Source organism: Poeciliopsis prolifica, unplaced genomic scaffold (assembly GCF_027474105.1).
Source record: "Poeciliopsis prolifica strain line A6 unplaced genomic scaffold, Auburn_PproV2 SCAFFOLD035, whole genome shotgun sequence".
Taxonomy (NCBI): domain Eukaryota; kingdom Metazoa; phylum Chordata; class Actinopteri; order Cyprinodontiformes; family Poeciliidae; genus Poeciliopsis; species Poeciliopsis prolifica.
In genome coordinates this window covers 1-20,557 of record NW_026562410.1, presented here as the reverse complement: position 1 = coordinate 20,557, position 20,557 = coordinate 1, and the positions used below count along the sequence as shown (strand labels likewise).

Genomic DNA, 20,557 nt, shown 5'->3' with positions numbered 1-20,557 from the left:
GCTGTAGAGATCCAAAGGTCTGAATCTGTTTACCAGGCGACTATTAGATGCAATCCATAAATCTGACTAAAATGGAGGAGGAGAAATAGAAACTCCATAAGATATCCAGCTGTCAGTGTTTCACAAACCCTTTTCTAACTCAAACCACTTCAACAAACATTTTAGCCGCACTGTCAATTCAGCCTTTTCACTAAACATTAAGCTGATTTAAAATCCTGTGACAATAAAAGTAACTTTTATCATTTCTAAGTAAGTAACTTTGATACTCTATGAAATACATGTGACCTCTGGTAACTAAACAGGCCCAAACCATGATGCTGCCACCACCATGCTTCACAGTTGGCAGTAATCTTAGGTTTGACTCTCCCAAACTTACTTCCAGACATAATGATTGTCTGGCCATAAATCCTTATTCAGAAATGGCTTAATTGACCTTATGTTGCAAATTAAAAACATCATTTTTAAGATTATTAGCTAATAAGAGCTTCAGTGTTTGACACAGCCTATTAAACAGCATTCGCCCATTTATAAGAAAGCTATCATTTCACAAAAAGTATTTTAGCTTTGTTTTAAGAAGCTGAAATAATTCAGGTCTAAGAAGAAGTTGGCGCTTGATTTGTTTGTGACCAGCTGGGGTATAGGAGTGCTTGATAAAATGTCCCCAGAGAGGCCGGTGGCTTTTATTTGCTCGTCCTTGGAGCTGATAACTCTCAGATTGCCTGTGTGAATGAACTGAGGTCCCTTCACCACACCGAACCAGGTGCACGTGCATGCAGATTGCAAAGAGCGACCGCAAGGCCTGCAGGTAGCACTGTCCACAGGTGGCGGGGACAAAAGGCTCTGGAAGTGTCTTACGCACTCTTGGAGTAATTCTATTTGCCTGGCCACTAAAGTTTAAACAGTTACTAAACCATTCCCAGAAGGCAGCAGCGATCTTGAAGGTTTTGGAGCAGAGATTTTTTTTTTTTTTTTTTTAGCAGCCGAACAGTGATCCCAAACACATTAAACCTGGTTTGGGAGTAGACAAAAAGAAGCATGAAGAGTGATAAAAAAAAAAAATCCAGAAATAATTAAAAGTTCTTGTCCGAGAAAAAGGATACTGCAATTAATTAATGAAATGAGACTGTATAAAAGTGTCATTTTATTTAAAGTTAAATGAACCACAGGGTTGCAGAAAGTAGTGGAATCATCAACAAAAATTATATTTCTCAGCATCCATTAAAAAAAGAAATCCTGATTAAAAAAAAAAAAAACAAGTCAGAATTGAAATCACTGGGGTAAGAAACGTACAAGAGAAAAATATCAAGAAACAGCTCGAAACAGGATATGAACTTAAGAAAATGAAGTGTCTTGTTCACTTCTGTTTCTACCGTAGCAGCAGTCCAAATTTACAGAGTATTTATATTGCACTAGGAAGTGCTCTGAAAAGGAAAGAACCACATTCAAGTAAATGAAGAAAAAAAAACATAATTCAGGCGACATGACCTCAGAGTGATCTATAAAGTGCCCTTTAGGTTCAATTGTGTTAGAAAAAACAGAAACAAGGAAGAGAAAAGAAAAAAAAGAAACGAGAAACATTTGTCTTTGTAAGAAACGTGCTGCTTTGTATTCAGCGATAATCAGCTTTTCACACCAACATTCACTCACACGCGGCTTCATTTTAGTGTTGATCAGTAATACTTCTGTTAAATGTAATACATACATATTTATATATCATGAATTACTTAAAATGCACTCCTTCCCCTGGTCAAAAAAAAAAAAACAACAACAAAACAAAAGAAACAAAGGAAAAAAAAGAGAAAACAATTTTACAGCATCATGAATAGCAACAGACATGAGGAGCATTAAGTTAATCACAGAAACTTGCCACAGTTTGACATTTCCCTTCATGACCTCGAGAGTTACATTTCCAAAGTTACTACGTAGTCAAAAGCAAACACAACGCACAGTTCCATGCTGCTTTTAAAGCACTACAGTAAAAATGTTTTTGTTTTTTTGTTTTTTTTTCAAACACATTTGCTATCACCATAACAAATGATATGGACTCTTTTCGCCCCCGGAACGAACCAGACCTGAACTTCAAACGTCATGTCAAAAACGGTTTCTGAAATAGCAAGGAACATTGTTCATTAGTACAAATACATACCATATTTTCCTGTCAGTTTACAAAGGATTAATTAAAGAAATTATGTTGTGTGATCACAAAATTATGCATATATATTAAAAAACAAAAACAAGGGAAATCATAGTGGGGCTTATGTCATGTACTCTTATTCAAGCTTCATTAATGACTTTTAAAAAAAGAAATGTTTAGTTTATAAAGGCTGCAGCAGCACTATCTGATCACGTCCCAGACAAGGCTCTACGGAGGGGTGTCTCTGATTTCCTGAAATGTGACTGGCTAGCATTCCTAAGGTAACCTGGTGTTGGGTTAAATATTTGAATAAGATCTACGATCGTAGTGCCTTTGCAGCTTCTTAGGAGAAGTAGTGCATGTGGGAGCCAGATTAAGGCCATGCAAAGAGCTCTCCACCGAAAGGGGCTCAAACACAATAGTAGAGCTATAGTAGAGCTATTGAAATGCATCTTTTCCGGCACTGAAGATATTCACAGGATGGGGGAAGAAGGAAAGAAATGCTGGACTCTGGGAATCCTGCTGCGTTTTGGATTTTTTTTTCCCCCACCGATCATGCTCGCAGATAAAACATATCAGAACTGAGGCAGTGCAATGCTTCCTTTTCTCTCTCAGTATCTAAAAAAAAAAAAAAAAAGGGAGTGACCCATCCTACATTGTAAAGATAGAAACACGTAGGCATATTGGCTTGACAAGTTGCTGTACAGTCTTTGAACCACAATGCAGTGGAGGCGGCTCACAGTCAGGCGTTACAGTACAACATGCTAGCACAAAAACTGCTACAAGCAGCTGGCTTCACATCCCTGGGGATTCGGTTTCGTTTCTTTGCTATTGGTTGTTTGCTGGATAGAGTCAGAAGGGGGCGCTTTAGTCAACTCCCTCGAAGCCTTGAGCGTTCTCCACCGCCATGAGGAGCTTCTCTCGCAGGTCCTCGAAGGATTCGTAGCTGGGCAGATCCAAGCGGTTAAAACTGAGAAGAAGAAATGGGGGGGAGATAGATTTACGGTAAAAATAGAAATAAATAAAATAAAATTCTTCAACTTGTTATTTGCGGAGGTGGCGTACCAAGTATGAGCTCTTGGTAGCTTATCTGGTGTTCCCCACTGCTCAATTGTAAACAGCTGAGGGCCATTAGAGCCTAAAGCAAAAGAAAATGAACAACCTTATTAAAATAAGTAAACCAAACTTGACATTAAGATTTTTTTCGACCACAAAGTTTTAGGCAAATATTTATCATTATAAAACTTTCATATTTTTCAAAAATAAATTTTCTGAATTTTGCACTGGTAAGTAAATGACTTATGTCTTTTGCAGTGACAGAAGTCGGATTGTTAGGCTACAAATGGAACGTCTGACAGTCATTTCAGACGTCCAAAATGGCTACTGGAGTTTCAAAACAGCCTTTGAATGAAACAAATAAATGAAAAACGAAATTATCTTATGAGAACACATTACCATAAAGTTCAGCAAAGCCATTCATCGGCACTCGCGATGTTCCCGTAACAAACTGGAGGAGTCGAATTCTCTTCTCAGCGTCCATCAACAGGACAACCTAATGAGAGAGGAGACAAAAACTCTCTGAATGACAGACATTTTACAGATTTATTTATTTTTTTGTTTACCACGTACTTTTTATTGATGTATGTAAATTTACTCACTAAATTCACAATTTTCCGGATTGTTATTTGTGACTGAAAGTCAGAAGTTCAAGTCAAGACTAGGGAGTGTTTTTGATGCACAAGGCCTAGGATATTAAATGATGTCAAAGTGTCCTTACAAAAACCAAAAAGCAACAGAACAAATTCAAAGAGAAGAGTGTTTGATGTGTGCGACTTTGTTAAGATTATATCTGGGGTATGTAATACTTCAGGATGTTTCATCAGAGCAAACAAGCCTGCTCTACCAAACAGACTTTGATCTGGCAGGTCGAACACAGAGGAACACGAGTGGAACCAGATTCATTTTCATACTCATCCTCAGTACTGACTTTTTGCAAAAAACAATGGGAGACTGCGTGAAAGAGTGTTCAAGGGAAGCCAGATAAATGTTTATATGAACAGGAATAGAGTAAAATGACATAGATAGAGCCAATTCACTGTGGGTTCGAAAAACTAGCGACCATCATCCCAGTTAGTCTTTTTTTCTGATGGTCTAAGTGATCATAACTCTTTTGGCAAAACAGGACTTTTCAGCATTTATGTTCAGTAACTTTTTATGACTAAAAGAGTCATAGGTCAGAATTGAGCAGGAAAGCAATGACTAAACTCCCAAACAGAAAATCTTTTTTTTTTCCAAGTCACCTGAAAGGAAAGTAAAATAAAAGCTCAAAGGACCCATTTCTCTAAGGGGAAATTCATTCTCTTCTCTGTTTTTGCATTAGAAATGCAAAAAAATAGCAAAATTTGAAGAAAATATATATTTCACGGCAACTCTTGGTTATGTTAGCAAGATATATGAAAATAAAAAGCCCTTTGTGCTTTCAGTATAGCTGTTGGGTCAGTGGCATTCCGGTAGTGTATAACTCACACATCTCAGAGTATAATGCTAAAAATCTAATCAAAGCATAGTAAATGTAGCCTAACTACCTCCAAAAATATTCCAATAAAGATATAGCTCAGTTAAATCCAGTCAGAATCAACAGATTTGTTTTCTGGAAATGACTAAAAAAATGTTTCCATCAATATCTTTGTGTTCTTGTATCTTTCAATAAATCTAGAATTTCAAATAAAATTATTAAAATAAATTTTTTTTTTAAATGAGTAACTATTTTTTTATGGAAATATATATATTTTTTGTTTTTAGTATGGGATGTTCTGTCCACCTCTGTGAATCTAACAAACCTTCCAGAACCACTGGATCACCGGATGGTTGGGACAGTAGCCGTTCTTGTAAACTGTGTGTTGTCTCCAGTCGTTAACGTCGACGTCGCCCAAGCCGCACATGAGCAGCTTCACAGGAACAGAATGAGAAAAGAGATTTAAAGGCAATAAAACACTACATCTAAAGCTTCCTGACAATGACCAGGGTGTTGCTCAAACATAAAATAAAACAAAATAAAAAAACACGAATGTTAAGTTTTTAAGATGTCCGTACCTCTAGTTCATTTTCGTCAAAGATCTTGATCAAATCTATTGGAATGAGCTCAGTGAATCCCTGAAAATTAAACAAGACCAGTTACAACAAAACACCTTTTAATTTTAAAAAGGTAAGAAAATCAAATCAAAATGAGTAATACAGTTTATATCCAAGTCCTATGCAAAAAAAAAAAAGAGAGCTACACTGCCTCCATGTGGAACTGAATAATCACTACACAAAAATACCTCCAGGAAAGCGTTCATCTGCTTCTGGACCCGGTTGACAAACCTCCACTGGATGACCAAGCTGACAGAGGGAAGATAATTAAAACGTGTTAGAAAAAAAAAAAAAAAAAAAAAAAAAAAAAAAAGAAACAATAGAGATACTAGCTTTAAAAGCTAGACTTAAAGAAAACAAGAAGAACTCACTCAATGTATTCTTTCTTGTTCTCATTGGTGACCACCATGTCTGAACCGCTGGGCTTCAGGTCAACCTGGTATGTCTGAGGAATAACACAAAACTAGATGAAAGCTAAAATAACCCTGATTGCTCTAGATGGCTCCATCTACCAGGATGGCATTCAGAACAATAATACATAAAAATGGAATCAGGTATCAATCAGCTCACCTGTCCGAAGTTGTCCTCATCAATACAAAACCGTAGGTCAAGTTCTGTGGGATCATTTTCCAGAATCCACTTTAGGGAGTTATAGTATTCACTGTCCTGTGGGGAAACAGACATACGTGTTGGGCTTTTAACTGAATTTCATTTATTAGCTCAAATAACAAATGATATTTTCTTTGAATGCAATAAATCAGTTGTGCCAAATTTATAGTAATGATAAGAACAAAGTACGCCCCTGTCAGTTTTTAAACATATTGATCATCTGGGTTTTACCGTGTTCAAGTGTACAAAAAGTATTGAAGTTTTTCTTTAGCACTTAATTTCTGTACTTAATTACAGTGTCATAATTAAGTAGTTTTACTCAGAATTGAAGAGTTGCTTAATTATCCAGATTTTAGAAAACGTCTTACCACAGACTCCATGTCCTTAAGTGATATTTGTTTCCCAGCATCATCTTGTAAAATGGCGTATGAAAAAACCTGCAAAGACAAAAGATAATTTTCACCATAGGTCATGCACATTATTTTTCAGAAAGTAGCTGAAACACTACTCATGAAAGTTTATGATGTTCAGAGCAAAGGTTTTTCATTTTTGCAAGCCCTTTTATAAGTTTATGAGACAAGCTTGTCACCACATAATGTTCTGTAGCCACATTTGAAACACAGTAAAGCAATCAATCACCCGCAACATGAAACGGACCTAAAGGGTGTGACATCATGTTAGCTCACTCCCCTTAGCAGATATAACAGCATAAACTTTTGTGGAAGGATTCTTCCAGAAGTATGTTAATCAGTATAGACAAAAAGGTCTACCTTTGAATGAGCCCATATTGCTTTTTCAAAAATGTGTTTTTAAAAATGTTCTGATGTAATATTCTAACCTTAAATGCCTCATTTCATTAGGTGTAAGTGGAAAGTCCTTATAATTAACAGAAAAAAGACTTTAAGACATCAGATTGTATATGTTTCATAAAATGTGAGAACTAAATTACAGCAACTTATAAACTTTTCAGTGATTTTTATTTTGTTGAATGTGACCATTTTAGAAAGGTTTCAATTTGGCACATAGTGTAGCCATTTTCTAATTTTAACTTGCTTCTGTGTCAGTAGTAAAAACAACTGAATAGGAAAATTAGATCATGAAGAGGTTATCAAATAACTACCATCCAGGAGTTTTCCATGAAACACAGCCATTCCTGCCACACGCCCGATGAACTTGAAATAGGAAAGATGATCCTCATTGCAGAGGCCAGAGTTAGGATTGATTTGGAGCGTGTAATTGTCACTGGACAAAGACAAGAGGGAAAAAGTACATATTTAGACAAGTTCTTAAAATCACATCAATAAAAGCAAACAGGATGACATAACTACATTTTTATATCAACTTCTCATTGGCTGGAGAAGAGACAAAGCATTGGGTTTATCTAACAATTGCTCACAGAAAACTCATTTCTGTTTGCTCTCAGTTCATATTAAAACTCAGGCATGAAAGAAGATTTGATAAGCAACTAAACACTAAATTTAAAGTCTCAATGTTGATTACACTTTTGTTTTCCAAGAAGAGTTTGGTTTTTACAGCCTCTTTGTTATTCAACAGCATTTGCGAACAAAACGGCTGAGCTGCGTCATTGCATGGTGATAGTGCCAAGAAAAGGAACAGAACATATGGCACTTTTATGATCTTGTTTGTGGGAAACATTTGCTTCAGGATGGCTTTTTGAATACGAGGAAAGGTTAATCATAGTCTAAGGAAGCCTTCACAGGTCTCATGGGGGGGAAAGAAAGAACAGCAGGGTGTATTAGTACACCTCGTCTCCCAAACGCATAAGAAAAGGAGGTTATTTTTAATCCCAATATGGTGCTATTGCAGCTTTACACAACACTGTTACACTGTAATAGAACTGGTCAACACAAACAAGAAGAGGCTTACGTGGCAGAGTACTCGAACAGGCCGTAGTAGGGATTGAACATCTCCTTAGACAGGAGGAAGAACCATTCTCTGGCCACGCCGCCGTAGTCCAATCCTTTCTCCGATTCAAACTCGATCCATAATCGGGCTTTTAGAACATCTGGTCTCTTCAGGGACATGATTCGACGGTAGGACTCCTCAAAGATGTTGTTTCCTGTGCAGCTTCATCTCAAAGCGGTTGGGAATATCCGCCTGGAAAAGCATAAAAGAGCCAATGTCTCTGCTGTCAACAGAAAGAATGACGGCTTTTTGAAATAGCCGTCAGTTATGGTTCCTATGTCATTAGGAACCATAACTTTTAAAAACTTTGGTAGAACTTAGAAATGGAAGCCAGTCTATTCCTATAAAAGGAGCTTCTTAAGCAAATAGAAGTTTATTGGGTTTGGACTAAATTTATATCCATCCTACTCAACTTCTGCAAGACACCAAAGACACAAGGATAGGACTCTCTTATTACCGGTTTCTTTAATTTCTTCCTGAAGTAGTCATATTTCTGCTTGAACTCTCTGGAGTAGGGAACAGCCTGCAAAGAAAACCAAAACAAAAAAAGTCTAAGAACTGACTTACAGATAAAACGATTCATCTCTGATGAGGCTGAAAATAACGTGTCAGACAAATCTGCAATCCATCATAAGTGGACACTGTTGTGATCTATGAGCAAGAAGATTTGAAAGACGCAAAGTAACTCACAGGTCCCGTGATAGCCGGACTCTGTAAACGGGGGTCCTCCCACTGAGTGGTCTTTGTATCTGGGTGAAATAGGTAGAAATATATATTTTTTTAAATATTGGATCAGACTTAAGACAGAGCAAATAAAACTCCCACATGACTTCCTCCCATGTCTTGCAGGAGTATTTATACCTCCTTAGTTAAAAGGTATTCCCACAACATGATGCACCACCGCCCATCAGGGGTTTGGTGTGTTCAGGGAGAGGTGTTCAGAAAGCATTTCGTACTTAGGACAAAAAATGTTGTGTTACTTAGCGTAATCCCTGGTCCTTTCATAACAGAGTGAAGTGTTTCGCTATGAGAACCGACTCAGCATGACCCAACTATGATCACGGTGAGGCAATTCTCTCAGTGAAAAACTGAAAGAAGTTAGAAATGGAACTCAAATTGGCTCTCATGTCCCAAATATTTGCTGTTTGTGGCTTTTTCTCAACGACTGATTTCTTCTTGCCGCTCATACCAGATTCCTGCCAATGGATGTTTCTATCTCATTTCTGCATCAACTTTCTCCTTGATTTTTATGATGCCGTTTGCTTAATAATGTTCTCTAACAAATACCTGAGACCTTCAAAGAACAACTGTATTTAAACTGAAATTATACAAAGATGGACTTTATTTTTGCAGAGGCAAAAGTGGAAGAGAATTGTGTTTTTTAGATATTTAAGTATAAGTTCTTTCAGATTTTGTTCAAAATGTACCTTGGGGTATATTTGATGACCTAAAGACAAAACAATTTTGGAAAAGAATAAAAAAATAAGAATACAAAATAGAAATAATAATCTTACTGTGGTCGATGTAGAAAGTACGTCCGTCTGTGTGAACTCTTTCCTCCCATCCGGGCTGGAAAAGAAACGAGAGGTGGAAGATGAGTGACGCGATTATTAGACGACATCATTACACAAGCTCAAATAGTCCTTTTAATCCATCCATTTATTTTTCCTTCTTGATTGTTGTTCAAATTGAGCTGGCCAGACGGTCAAAAAGGTCATAACATTGAGGTCACAGCACTACAGGTGAGGCAAGCTCAATCAGACACACACAAGATAAATAAAAGGATTTCCTGCCCTATTTGAGTCAGACGCATCAGCAAGGCAGGGCAGGGGTTTGACCACAACATAAATGTAACTCATCAAAACTGGTACAAGCCAGCGTAGCACCACTGACACGGTGAACATTCGGTGTACGGAGTCCTGGCCCAGACACACTCGTAAGACAACCAGCGGTCAGGCAGTCAAACAGTTGGAGTAGATTTAAAGCAATGACAGGAGAAAGGAACACAGTGATTAGCGTATTGCTACGGGATGCATGTTTTTCTTTTTCCTAATAATGCTGCTGCTACAAGAGTGGGCCAAACAAAAGCCGTTAACACATGCAGCACACCAGCCTGTTTCTTAAAAACACATTTTTATTTCTGCTCTCAAAAGTTCTTGCCTTTTTTCACTTTCCTTCCTTCTCTAATCAGCTCCTCCTCTGTTTGTATTTCCCCTCAAGGATCTTGCCTTTTTCCTCTTTAAAGACGTGTGTAATTGTGCCCCCGATGCCAATACAGGGTTACAAACATGGAGCAAATCCCAGGATAGTGATTAAATTTGGAGCTCTAAACTTATTGTTTAAAAGAAGAAAAAGAAAGAAAGAAAAAAAAAAAGGTGGAGTGTGTGGTGCAGGGATGGCGCTGACAGAAAAAGACAAAGTAGGGGTAAAAATACTGAAAGGATAGGAGAGGCACAATCCACCCATGCCAGCCATGAGAGAGAAAAGAAGAGAAAGAACCAGGGAAAAACAAAGAAAAATCCAGCAAGGCTGTCTGCAGGCGATTGATCAGACAGGTAGGAGGCAGGCAGAGGGAAGGAAGGCATCAACCAACCTCCTCTGGTAGGTTCTGCCAAACACATATGGCCAGGTGCAGAAGAAACATTAGATCCATCAGAATGGAAAGAAGAAAATAAGGAAATAGAAAGAAAACACACACACACACACACACACCATAAAAAGCCTGTGAGATATACAAACTTATCAACTCTTCATTTCTTAACATCAGTAGCCGTAAGTAATCTTTACCCATCAACCCAAATGAACGGTGGCAAGCTGGTTTTAAGGTTTTACAAAGAGCAATTCAATACATGTATGCACTGCAAAGTTTCTGACAAGGTAGATATCCATAGACCATGGCAATGGGCTAAATAAAACAGTAAAAATCTCTAGAAAATTCCAAGTTATTGATTTTCAATCAACTTTTAAAAAAATGTAGTGTAACAAAAGTTTTATACAACACCCTATACAGTTATAAAGACTTGTACTGATGTACATTAAGATTGTACTTAAGATACATTCATATCACTCAAAAAGAAATTAAATGTATTATATTTGGAGAAATACATTTTTCCTAATTATTATTGTTATAAAAAAAATCACCATTTTCAAAGTAAGCAGCACCTCTAAGAGACGCAATGAAAAGAATTTATTTCATTGTCCTCTACAGTCCGTGCCATTACTAAAACCTTTAAAACAACTGGAACTGTGACAAATTAGAACCAGGGCCCATCTTAACTTTTCCACAGCTTTTCATAGAAATTGCTTTCACCAAGTCTTCATAATAAATGAAAAATGAACCAAATACAGATAGCAATTTTGTTGAAATATTAGCCACTCAAAGTCTTAATCCAAGTGCCACATTGTGAGTGTGATTGAATGAATTAGTTATCTTTCATAACAAAGCAGTTGTTCAGAGGAAATGCCAGAAGAACCATCAAAATCGGAAACATGGTTTTTGCAAGACTAATGGGAATGTCACTGGAAATATGCTTCAGTCAGTGATACTAATGTTGAGCTTTGGCATAAAATAAAGGATGAATATGTGAAAAACTAATATTCGTCCAGTATAAGAGAAGTGTAGGTTCTGTTATTCTGCAGGACTCATTCTCTTACAATGTTGTTAGAAACCTTGTTGAGGCACAAAGCACCATTAGTATGCATCTCTTACATAGCGCAGAAGCTGTACAGAGGACTGTATGAGAGTTGACTCTGGACAACCTAAAGAGTTTGAATTCTTCCCTAATCTTTTAGGAAATAACTGAGTGACAAAAAGAAGTTGTACAACTGTAAATGCATGGGGGATGGTATACATTTTGTCTGTGAAAACTATGCCTTTCTATGGGACTGGTTTTATCTCCATACACAAAAAGAATCTGTTTCAAATTTGGATTTTTCTATAAAAAGTTCAGTCTGGCATTATGCTTCTAAAAAAAAAAGACTTTAAGTCAAGACTTTACACAACTTAACAAGGGTGGTAGTGAAAGCAGTGGATGCTGTAACTTAGAAAGACCAAAAACATATCAGTCTGTGGCAGGACTTACAGGAAGAGGACCAAGTTCACCAGGTTCCATTGAGTTCTTATTCCTCATATGGACGGGATATTTCAACCTGGGGTCCTCCTGAGGAGAAGAGCAAAACATTTTTGATAAAACTAATATCTCACTATCAATTTTTTTCAAATAAAATATTAAACATTCAAAACACCTAAAATCAGAAATAAATAAATAAGAAAAGCTTAATTCTCATGCAGTAGACATTTTAATTGCCTTTTACACCACTAGATGTCACTGTGAACAAAGCTAATCTTTGTTGAAAGTTTAGATGTGAAGAGAAATGTCCAGATACAAAAGCAGCAGCATGTTGGCTCACCCAGGTGGTGGTCCTGCTGTTGTGGTCGATGAAAAAAGGCCGTCCATTAGGGGCTATCCTCATCTCCCAGCCCGGGGGCAAGAAGCTCTGCTGGGTCTTGTGTTGTGATTTTGGGGAGCTGTACGGAGACAGCTGAGGAGACTGTGGATTGGAGAGGGTCTTTCACCGCCCTCCGCACCTGGATATTGTTGGCGCCCTGGGGGAAAGAAAAAGAAAAGGAAAAAAACGGGGGGGGGGAAGTTACGTAAATCAGTCACTCAACTGATAAAAGCAGAAACGGAGACATAAAGCTGACAATGGATTTAGATGACTAATACTTTGACACGACAACAACAAAGGAATGTGTTAAGGCAGCAAAGAGGACATTTTGAACAGAGACTGTCTTTTGCTTAAAAAGCAAACACACTTTCAAATAACCACATTTACGCCCTGAAAAGTGAATGAGAACTTTTTCCATCATATAAATATATCAGTGTTTTTTAGTCCTATCATACATAAAGAAGTCCAGTTGTCACCAATGCTGCAAACTTATAGAAGTCCATCATATGTTATTTCTATAGAAAATACAGAGGTGGACTTAACATTTAAAAGACAAAAACAAAAAAAGCAGAGAACACATTAAAAACATGACATATAGCACCTTAAACCACTTAAGATTATATCTATCCATGTTATAGCTATTGAATATTAGTAATTACTTGTGTGTCTGCAGTCAGAGTCACTGATCTCTTTTTTGGCAGAATAGGAACAGAAAGTTAAAAGAATTAAATCACCTGTACTTTAAGTTGTAATTACACCAATCTCAGAGTGTGTTGTATGTCCTTAAATTTCCTCTAGTTTATTATTAGCCACACGTTTAATTAAACTTTTTCCAGGTCTGCTCCCTGGTTGGCAGCAGATGATTTTCAGCAATGAGTGAAACTGTTATCAGTGGTGGAGGGCAAAAAGGTGTGCTGATGTTAATTAGCGATGCATGTTTCCTCGAACATTTCTGGTCTCAAAGCATAATGAGTTTATAATATTCAAAGTAACTTCCTTACAGGAACATTTCTTTCCTTCAGCTGCACTAATAAGAAACAGTATATCTAAAAATAAAAAGTAATCTCGCCAAATTTGCTTAAAAAAGGTCAAAATGTGAAGGTGAAATTTAAATAGTTTACTTGAAGAATCTGGTGGTTCATACGTTAACCATCAGAGCCGACTGATTATTAACAAACTTAACTAGTTAAAAAAATATGCTCATAGGAGCATGTTGTGAATTTATGGTTACCAGGACAAAATAACTTTAAACATTCACGGTTTTTATTACCATGTAAAACATTAAAAGGTCAATCAACCATTTCAAATGTCCAAAAACAAAAAATAAAACAATGAACAATAATCCCTGTCTCAAGTTTGTGAAGAATCAGCAGCAACATAATTTATAAAAACACATGTTTATTGGGAACATCTCTATAAAACCCCAACAAAATAATTCCTCTTTCAGCATAATGTCAGTGAATACTAATCAAAAAATCAAAGAGTTTTTTTCAGAACAGCCATTCTGAAAAATGAATGCATTTGGTATTTTATTACAGATGTCTTACGTCTTATTTCTAGATGTCAGAGTTACTTTTCCACAACTAGATCTCTACATTTATAAATTCACGTATTAATTCGTAGTACCAAGAATGTGTAGATGTGTGAGGAATTGCTTGGTCTATTTAGTAGAGGTTTAGTTCTAGCTACCAGCTTAAAACGGATTGTAGTTAACTTATAGTTAACTTCATGGTTGGGATCTATCACTTTCTCGTGGTGTGATCACATAGTCCTTTTATCACATTCAGGAATGTGCCCCTCCACTTCCGTCATGTCAATAATATAACTATGGTCACTTCTGAGTTTATGCCAAGAGGTGAGCTTTTCTAATCCTGAAATATAAGCTATGTTTGCCAATACATGCAGATAAATATTTCTGCCTGTTGCAATAAATCATCATGTAATTTTAATTTTAAATGGTAAATTAAAATGAGCTTGATAATTTCAATTCTGATTATAAATGTTTTTAAAGGCCCACTGTGCTTAAAGAAACATCAACATCTATTTAATTTATGACTTTGGTTGTGTGTGGTTTTTATTACTATTTTATTTTATTGTTTTGGTTATTTATTTATATAGTTTTATTTTTAAAATGTCTGCCAGTGCTGCTGCTGTGTTCTTTAAAAAATTACAGTGTATTAATCTTTGAAATGGCAAAGTTGTGTTATTATGCCAATATCATTATATTACTTAAAAATGGACTTTAAACAACTTGATCATTTTTCACAATAATTTCTGGGACAATTTATCTTTATGACAGCACTACTCATATTGCAATAACTGGGCTCAGATTTTCTTCTGAACAGACCAAAACGACTCAATTGTCAGGATTTTAAATCAGAGAGATGACAGCAAAATAGCAAAAAGGCTGCAACAACCTGTTAACATCTTACAGGAGAATACTATGCCCTGTCAAATCAAACAAAGGACGTAGTACAAACTACAAACAGCAGAGGTTCTAAAATTTGACATATTTGACTCCATATGTGGTGGAGAAATATAAAAAAAAACAGAGGATAAGAGGGAACAACAAGGATAGAAGTTAGTAGAGGTTTCTAATTCTCACCTCCAAAGGGGTGGAAAGGGTGACAGTGGGAGAGCTGAGGCTACGAGGTCGTCGGACTTGGGGCTCATGGAGGTGGTGGTTGGAAGCATTGGAAGAGGAGGAGGAAGGGGTGGAAGCGGGTACCAGGGCTGAGGCAGGCCCTGATGCTACTGCTGCTGCTGAGGTGCTGGCTCCGTCTTCAGTCAGCTGTTGGTGAAAACAGCACTTCTGAGGTTAAGTGGGGTTGGGATTAAAGCAAGGGATGTTGCTGACCGAATGAATCATGAGCATCTTGTTAAACACGCCTGTCTGCACTGGGATAGTCTGGGGTGCCAACTTTACACTCAGGAAATTAGTTCCTGAAAATCTCAAAAAGCAAGAGTCATTTGCCAAGAGGAAAGAATGAGTTATGACTTGCTAAAAAAAGACACACAGCAAAACTTCCACTGAGAAAATGGAGACAATGCTTCATCTTCTGTCAGAATAAAAACAGCAAACAAATGAGTTTCACAAAAAGAAGAGTCAATGCAGTGATGAACATATATGGGACAGGTGATCACTTTTGGGTTTTTTTTGTGGGTTTTTTCTTTGTTTTTTTTTTTGTGGAAAAAGTTTGTATTAAAAGTTGACATTAAAAAGAAAGACATGAGCAGCAAAAGTCCCTTAGTAATAGTTTTCACTCTGTGTTCAGACAGAAAAACAGAGCAGAGGTGGTGAAAGGGAGGAAAGAGTAGTTATACATCCATGCTAGGACCGACCAATGCAGAGATGCACTTCAGTCCAGCAAAATGCTGGACATGAGAAGGAAGACAAACATTAGATTGGAACAAAACAGGAAGTCAGACAAAAGGAACGACAGGAAAGGAGACTTGAGGTTTACACCCATGTGTTTGACAGCCGACAGAGAAGTACAGAGAACGACAAAGGGACAAACGCCACAACATGAACCAAGTCGATCCAGTCCCATGCATACAGCCGGCCCGAAAGCCAGCCCTCAGACCTGCTGTACCTGCACAATTGGCCTAGTCCAAGTAGTGGTGCGGTTGTTATGATTGACGTAATAAGTTCTTCCCTTGGCGTCCTTCCTCTCCTCCCATCCGGGGGGCAGGCCGGGTGTGGTCAAGGTGTAGGAAGCTGCCGAGGGGGACTGATCGAGTGTGGAGAGACAGAGCAAACCAAAAACAGCTCATCAGCTGAGGCTCCAAAAACCCAAAAGCATGTGCAGGGAATGCTAATTAATTCATTGTTAAAAAAAGTTGATAGAGAGTGATGTTTTGAATAGTCAAAATGTGTTAGTTTTTTTTAATTTGTCATAACACATTTGATATTCCTGTCCTGAATAAGTAAGAAACTTGAAAAAGGAATAACTGATGAATCAACACAAACAAAGATCAAATCTGTTGTGTTAAAAGAATAAAAGTATTGCTTTTCCTGAAAAAAAAAATCCTATGCATTGATTATGTTTGGCATTTGATTCCGTTTAATCACAAACTTTAATGAAACCTTTAGGGATTTTATGTTACAAGTCAACAAAAGAAGCACCCAATCATGAAAAGAAAAAAAGCTGAAACATGTTGCACATTTTTCCCTTCATTCTGATTCCATAACACACACTGATGTCACTTTACACAATAGAGAATTGTTATCTAAAACGCAATAGGGGAACCAACAAAGAAAGAAGTTATTCAGTTTGATAAAAGGCTTTGATGAAGTCCTCCACCAGGAGTACTTGCTTATAAACTTCTGCTCCTTTCAGGAAGAATGTGTGCATTACTATTTTATGCATTGTGTAACAATAAATGCTAAGAAGTCATGTTTTAACTCAGCAGAAGTTCAGTTTTAATGGGTTGCTTGCAAAAGGAAAAAACAGTCCATCTTGCACTGGGTTTGGGGAAATAAGGAGGTGTATGACTGATGCTTTAAACTGAACATGAATTGAAGCATTACCATGGGCTCTTCACCACCTGACACAGTTTGAGCTCTTGTTCTTCTGGTCTGTGGACCCTGCTGGTGGTAGACAACAGGGGAACATGGTCTTTAGTTCACAATTTGCTTCCATAGGCAGACGGAAAGTGAAGGAGGGAAAAACTTGGGCATGGGTAAAGGACAGTGGGTGGACAAAGAAGGGGGATTGATTCTCAAAGAGGTGAGGATTGGCAGAAAAAAGGACTTATTTGATTATGGACCAAGGTGACAAAGTGCAGAGGTTTTGAAAGTGCAAGGGGTAATTGACACAATGGATATATTTTTTCTAATTATTTAAAATTGTGGTTTATTTCTCATCTAAAAAGGAAGAGCATTTTCCCTGAGGAGTGCATTTTATTCAGAGCCAATACAGTTTCTTTAATCAGGCCTGAAAAGTAAACAAAAGTCACACTGATCAGGGAAAAACAAGTCTTTAAAGATATTAGAGCAGAGAAGTGATTTTATGTGCTGACATTAAAAAAGATTACAGAAAGTTTCTGTAATCAGAAAATGAATTACTAAAAGAAAAGTCTGGTAAAAAAAAAAAAAAAAAAAAAAAAAAAATCAGAAGAAATGCAAGCATAATAAAGATATCATTTCAAAAAACAGAAAATGCATCTGACTGTGACCCTACACTTATAGGACAGGTTTTCCCAGAACTTCAGCAGACTGCTTGACACCACAAATGATTTTATGCTTTTAAATGATTCAAGAGAGATTTGGACCAACAACCCCAGATCTACATATTAGCTTCTTTGACGCCATATTAAACCCTATGATACAAACTGTTAAAGCACAAAATCTTTATAATCATTTCAGATTATAAAAAAGTGAAATTAACCTAAAACTTTGAGTGAAGATATGCAACTCCTGGAGCATTTTTGGAGCTACATTCTATGAAATCTATGAATACAATTAATAAGCAGTGAGGATTACTTAAGTCAATGCATTTTGGTTGGAAAGTTAAGCACCACTCCACAGCGTAAACAGCCAAAAATCTCAACCCAAGTTATTCAAAGGTATACTTTTTCCAAAGAATGACTAGTTCTTCCAACATAACCCAATGCTCTCAACACCAAAATAAACATTTCCTCTGATTCTTCAATAACTGCGAGTCAGCATGTAAAGAACATCCTAATTTATGAGCAAAACTGAAATCTGCACTTGTACTTTTCACTCGTCTGACAAAGCAAAAGCTAAACTATGTGACTCAACTTTGCGACCAACATCTGATTCAGACCACATGATAGTTTTGTTAAACCAAATCATCACTGATGTTGTGACTCAGAGGATGAATTACTGCTGCTGCCCACTTCTAGTGCACTGCTGCACCACTAAGACCTCCACCACACAAACGAACATGGTGCACATGAATCACAAAAAATACAGTCATGAGTGCATAGGAAGAGGTGTGGTTACCTATAAAAATAGAAAGCTTACAGTAAGGTAGAAAGAGACAACATTTTAAGAGAATATGTCACAACTCCCTCATATGAAGAAGGCTAAAATAAAAGAGGGATAGAAACGGCATAAACCGATGGCGCATCCACAGGAATCAGACATATTAATCGGGAGACCAGTTTAGGGAGCAAGGAGACAAAGGGAAACAAAAGGAAGAAGATGCAGGAAATCTAAGACTTTAGATATATGTACCGTTAGAGGAGGAGCCTGGGCCTGATCACTGACACCATCTGTCATACTTGAAGACCGGAGTCTGTTTGACAGCTGGCTCTGTTTAAAGTAAGGAGGACAACAGGCAAAATGTTAGCTGGAAAAGAACAAGTAACCAGCAGCAAATTCATCTGGTTGGAAAGCAAAACACCATCAGTCAGCGTTGAGCAATAATTTAGGTTGAGATAAAAAATAAATAAGATAAACAAAATTCGGATTACCAGAGAGGAGCTGGGCCCTGGCAGTTCACCATTCGTTTCAGGGGTGATTGACAGCCTCAAATTTAGGTCTTCAGAAACTCCTGAGCAGCAGGCGTCGGCGAGTGCTGTGGGGTCAAAACGGAGGAGGGAGCGGGCAGAGACTGGGCCAAGCTGTCGTTGGGATCCTCTTCGGTGATGAGCTCCCAGGACTGAGGGAGGAAAAAAAAAGAAAACAAGAAAAAGCATGTTTTTCTGACCTCGTCACTTTGGATAGCTGTGGCTGTGTGCGTGTGGATGTGTGTGTGAGTATTATCAGTACGTCTTCAGCCTGCTCTCTCACATTGTCCATGTCCCTGGAGTCCATGCGCTCGTTCTCTAGGTCTTCGCTGATGTGGCGCCGCGCACGGAAAACACGATGTGCCTCCTGATTTATTTGCCGCTGCTGATTGTCACTCTCGATTTCTGAGATAACGTCCCTTTAAATTAACACGACATGTTAGTTAGATGTGCAAATATAAAAGGCTTAATACAATTAGTAATTATGGCAGGATTAAAGAGGGGGAAAGCAAGTTGCCATAAGAGGCAAAAAGCCTTAATAAAACATCACATTTGTTTCTATCCAGCTTTGTCCAAAAAAACTGATCCAGACGTACATGTTTGAAGGCCGCTTCCACTGGGTGGTGCGGTTGTTGTGGTTCACGTAGTAGGTGCGTCCCAGGTTGTCCACCTTTTCTTCCCAGCCTGAAGGCAAAGGAGGCAACAGCTGCTGGGGTCGCTGGGAGCCTGAATCTGCGGCCTCATCCCAACCCTGAAATCAAATTCAGGGCAAGAAATTTAAACTCACAAACTGGAAAAAAAAGAAAAAAAAACTCATAATCTTTATTGAATTTAAGGAAGAAGGCAGATTAAAGCACATTAAAAAAATCATAACTGTGACAGGTTACATTTTTCTAACTCTTTTACAGTGCTTTAAAATAATTTTCCAGCATTTTGTCCGGAAAGTAGCTGACAACATATCTGTGACCGCACTGTAAATGTCCACTCATGCTGACAGAAAGGACTTTCCATCACAGTAAAGCACTGTGTGATATGGCTGAATGGGGCTCGGTATTTTCTGGTTTTCCACTAAAAGTAGCAATCTGTAATTGAAACCGATCTTTGTATGACCTCAACCGAAGTTTCAAGCAACCTAAACTCCAAACACAGTACGATGGAAACCACGGAGACCCCGCTGAGTGGCAAAACATCAACCACCTGTGTGTGTGCGTGCTCGCCTCATAGCAATACACAAACACAGACACTTCCTATGAAGTCACTTGAAGTCTGGCATCACAGAAGCAACATAAATCAAGAAGATTTGTGCAGACGGACTCCATATTGGATGTATGACTAATAATTATATCAACATATCCTCTACTCTGAGTTGCTTTGCATGAGAGTAGCTGCTAGATCAACATGATGTGAAAAGCAGACGAACATACTGACAGAAGCTCTCTGTATGCGTTAAAGGATCTGAAGGTGATAAGCAGCTGATCACACCTAGAAACAGGACACACTGTCTACTAAAGATGAAGACAGAATCACATAAAAACATGTGAAGAAAGAAATATGTGCTTCAACATTAGGCTAACTGAGGTAATTACAACAAAATGAGCCAAAAAGTCTCTGAAAAAGTATTTCCACCCATTGAGCATCCATCTGTTTGAGGTTTCATGCAACACAGCAACAAAGTAGCGTTCTTGTGAAAGAACAGAAAAATAATGCAAAGCTAAAATCTTTCTGATAGCAAAAAATCTGAAAAGCATGGGGAGTGATTGTATTGTCTCCAGTGAGTCAATACTTTGTACTTTTGGATGTGCGCTTCAACGTACTTGATTCAATTAGGGA

At 37.7% G+C, this 20,557-nt stretch overlaps 1 pseudogene; it reads right to left on the bottom strand.

Moving 5' to 3' along the window:
- Window positions 1-2,760: 2,760 nt before the first annotated feature.
- Window positions 2,761-19,478, bottom strand: LOC129374265 (E3 ubiquitin-protein ligase NEDD4-like; annotated as a pseudogene).
- Window positions 19,479-20,557: the final 1,079 nt, after the last annotated feature.